The sequence below is a fragment of the Nannospalax galili genome, unplaced genomic scaffold, assembly GCF_000622305.1.
Source record: "Nannospalax galili isolate Female #2095 unplaced genomic scaffold, S.galili_v1.0 scaffold86, whole genome shotgun sequence".
In the NCBI taxonomy this organism is placed as follows: domain Eukaryota; kingdom Metazoa; phylum Chordata; class Mammalia; order Rodentia; family Spalacidae; genus Nannospalax; species Nannospalax galili.
Window position 1 is genome coordinate 803,424 of NW_008354174.1, and position 4,635 is coordinate 808,058.

Sequence of the window (4,635 nt, forward strand, 5' to 3'; positions counted from 1 at the left end):
AGCTTTTGAATAATTGAATTCCAGGCAAGGTTCTGGTTCAAGGTTATGTACAAAAATGAAAGACGGATCTGACTATGCCACTCATACTTCTATTACAGCCATGACTCAGAGTTAAAAAAATACTTGTAGGAACAGGGATCATAGCAGAATTTCACCATAGAATTATTGTAATCCAGGAAAAAGTTTGCAGCAAAAGCCCCACCTTCTCTGCTATTGATTCAAAAAGATTTCATTCACATCAGTCATCTCTAGACTAAGGAAGGCATGAGAGACCAGGGAATAGGTAAGGAGTGAGGAATTCTGGTGGTAGTTTTGGCTCAGTCTATAATAATTATATACACAGTTATATATGTACAGATCCATATTTGCTAGTAGATCTTTGACAAGAAAACTTTGGACCACAGTCTATTTCAAAATATAGAATTTGAAAATAAACCAAAAAGAACTAAATTAACTTTTTGATACATATCATCCAAGATATCCCTTTTAAAAATATTTTATTTATTTTTATTTTATGTGTATGAGTGTATTGCCTGCATATATGTAAGTGAACCCACGTGTGCAATGCCTGTGGAGGTCAGAAGAGGGTGTCAGGTCCCCTGGAACTGGAGTTACAGATGGCTAACCACCATGTGGGTGCTGGGAATAGAACCCAGGTCCTCTGCCAGAGAAGCCAGCCCTCTTAACTGCTGAGCCATCTCTCCAAGCCCTCCTCACCCCCATTTTTTTTGACAGGGTCTCAGGTAGTTGGCTATGTAGTTGAGGTTGGTCTTGAACTCTTGACCCTCCTGTTTTGACCTTCTGAGTGCTGTGATTACAAGCATGCAGCATCATGCTCAGCTGCATTCTACATATTTATTTTAGAAGAACTTTTAAAAATTTTTGCATATTTTATATATTAATAAATGAAACAAATATTTCCTTTCAGGGAATGATAGATTTTCCATGACCTTTAGTGAAATTATTTTAAATGCTTATTTATGATCTCATTATTTCTGAAATACTAGGTTTCTGAAGTTCTGTTTTGGTAAATGAAACACTAGCTAAAGATGAATAAGAAGGAAGTTATGAAAATTCAGAGACTCTCTGTGCAAGTTAGCTATCAAAACCAACTTTTTGGTGAGGAGGGAGAAAAATATTAAATAAGAAAAATCAGACTTCCCAAAATGAAAAGAAAAAGATTTTTAGTGGGAAGCAGGACTCTTGATTTCAGTAAAAGACTCCAGAAAGACTTTCCTTTATGCATGACTAGCCTCTTATTCTTTGCCAGAAGAATGGACTCCAAAGACAGGGAGGGACTGTGCTGCTAATGCTACTGGCCGTAACCAAGAGTTGAAAGGAAGCAAACCTCCCAAGAGGCTTCAGAGCTTTAAGACAGTTGAGGTTGTGAAACTTTAGAAAAATCATGTCAGGAGCTAAATTTAAGAAAGTTTTATGATGAATTGGGAATGTATACTCATGACCAGGGACTGTTTATAGCTAACAGTTGTATTATGTTTAAAATGAGTTTTAAAACTCCTGTTTTAATCTTTAAAACAACACTGTGAAGTGGGTACTATTGCCATTTCCACTTTATATGTGGGAAAATGAAGGACCGGGTAAGAATCTTGCATATAACTAAAGCTGGTTGAGGTAGGTCCTGGAGTCTGCTATCGACCATCATACTGTTTTTTCTCTGCAAAATGACTAAATTGAGAAGGAGTTGATTTTTAAGTGGGGATAAATAAGAAGGTTACATCACGAAAAAAGGAAAATGTTACAACATTGTGTTTGATATGGTAAGAGCATGTTTTCTAAGCCAAGACATTTGGCTTCAAATCCCCTTACAGATATTGCTTACAGTCCTGTAGCTTCCAGTTAGTTGATCACTCTTTGTCTCATTTTTCTCTTCTGATACAGGGCTAACAACAGCACCTACTTAAGACAATGCCATTAGGATCTACTAAGAAATAAATGCTCACAGAGATGGTAAGTTTCATTAAAGCATCTGAGTTCATAGCAGAACTATTTCCCTGAATTGTAGACAAACTCCCAGAAGAAATTGACTGCCTTCACCAATCTCACCTGATCTTCCAAGTCCACTCTTAGGAAGAACTAGTCCTAACAAGTTTAAGAACAAACAGAAACAAATTCTCTTCAAATTGATGGTGTAATGTTGCATGTTATAGGGAGGAAATGGTTTCATCATGTCTAAAAAGGCACCTGAGCTGGGTGCAGTGATACACACCTGAAATTCCAGCTATGGGAGGCTGAGGCAGGAGGATTGTGCGTTTAAGGCTAGCATGGGGTACATAGCAACACTTTGTCTCAAGTGAAACAAAAGCACTGGCACTAGCCAAGTATTATGTACTCTTTCAGTAACTTTAAAATTCGTTACAATTTTGGCATCTTCCGAACCCCAATACCCTCTGGCAAAGCCTTAACTATTCAGCCTTACCTGTGATTCTTGTATTGATAATAATAAAGTTTACCCAAGTGCATGCTGTAGGGCTAAACCCTTATTAGATATTTGTCATTTATTATCTCATTAACTTAGAACAACCTAGTGAGATGAGAAAAGCCAATGCAAGCAAGAGGTTTCAAAGCATTTTCCCCAGTTGCTATAGCCAATGAGTGTCAAAACCAGAGAGAATACAAAAAAGTCCACACACTTAGTGTTACCTGAAAGATTCTCTATGTGGCAAGGGCCAACCAGTTACAACATTAAAGCTGGAAGGATCCTTATGAAGCCTGTAATCCAGTTTCCCAAAATTTGGAACACATACCCTACCTGGGTATAGAAATAACCATTTAAGACCATAATACTTGCCAATCCTGGTAGTACAAGCCTGAAATCCCAGCACTTGGGAGGTAAAGGAAGAAGAATCAGAAGGTCAAGTTCAGTCATAGCTACATAGAGTGTTCCAGTCTAACCTGAGTTAGATAAGTTGCTGTCTTAATCCTCTCTCCTCCCAAACTGTGATGTGCATGTTTTCGTATGAATGCATAGTAAAAATTATAGCTAACACACAAAAATGTGATGTCACAGCAATAATGTTAATATATGCAAAATACTGACATACCATAAGTGTGTAAGTGCTGTAACTGAAGTACACAAAAATGGAAAAACTCATAAAATCGGTTGTTAAATCATTAAATGTTGAGAAACACTAAAATCTTCCAAATCTTTATAACAGACATTTAGCACACAATGAATCTGTGCTGTTTAACACTAAGTGTGTGGACTTTCTGGATTTGCTGTGGTTCTAACACTTTGAAACTTCAGGATTATTTGGTTGAGCTGTATATCATTTGTATAGTTTAGCTATGTTAAAATAGTGAAAATTTTGTATGGTTCAACCCAGTCTGCTTATATTATTTGAGAATATGGGCAAAATATTCAAGCAGGCAGTGAAGCAGGTCCAGCTCTTCATCTGTACTGGCTATCTTGAAGCCTTTGCTCCTCCTCTAAATCTCTGCTCTCAAGCCTGATGTGGTGCTGTTTTACTGGACTCTGGATGGGCTCAGAGCATGCCTCATAGAAGTTCAATCCACTGACCAAAGATATGACCACAAGGTTTTCACATTCTTGAGATCAAAATACTTAGTGATAGAATACGTGAACCTCAGAAAAACCATGAGTGTTTTAAGCCATAAAGGCATAAAAACCATCAGAGTAGATGAAAGGCTCTGAATTGTAAAAGTACAGTCTCCCCAGCGACCTAATAGCTATAGATTAAAGACCTGGCTCTGCTCATCCCTTATCAGTTGGTCACTCCCAAGCCTAAGAGGAAATGTTTGTGGAGCTCACCTGTCTCCTATAAGCCATAGATAACATTCCTGCCAGTTCCTGGGTAAATAATCTTGAGGAGACCTTTAAGCCTGGGCACTAACTCGACTCCCCACTAAGTGTAGTTGTGTCCCACAACCCTGGTTGGGCATCTCCGGCCTTGGTGACTGTTGAGTGTCCAGCACCCTGGCTGAGTTTGCTTAAGCCCACCTGCCCCTGGTGGTGGCACTCAGCTGTTTCCTCTTTTTCTATTGTCCACTCCTAATCTTAGGATCCAGCCTGTAGGGAACGCAGGCCCTCCCAGCCTACTTTATTGGCCTAATGCCTCTGCTGAGACTGGGGACCCCTGAGGTCTTAGGGGCCTGAGCCTACCTAAGGGGAGAAGGCCTCTTGTCTTGAGAGCATACTGATGCCCTGCCTAGACGCAGACTGGATTCTTAGGAGAAGGCAGGGACAACTCTCCTTACCTGCATCCTCTCCTTGGCTCCCACTCTTCAACCCTTCTCCCTCCCCTTAATTCCTTACTCTACCTCTCTTCCAGATTTAGCCAGACCTCTGGGTAGGGAAGCCACCTTCCATTTGTTTTGGCCACTCATCCACCACCTCTGGAGACAAGGTAGTCTGGTAATCTGGACCTGACTGGGGGGGCAAGGGGTGGGCACCGGCCAGGTCCCAGGAGTTCTGGGAGTGTCGTGGTGTAAGAGCGAGACCACTGAGGACAAGTCAGTCTTTGGGTTGCAACAGCAAGAGGTTTATTTAGGACACAGGTACCTGTGGGCACAGAGTCTCCTCGGAGGACTTGCACGCCCCAGGTTGAGTTCAGGGGGTTTTTATAAGGCAGAAGCAGGGTACAGAAGCAGAAGCGC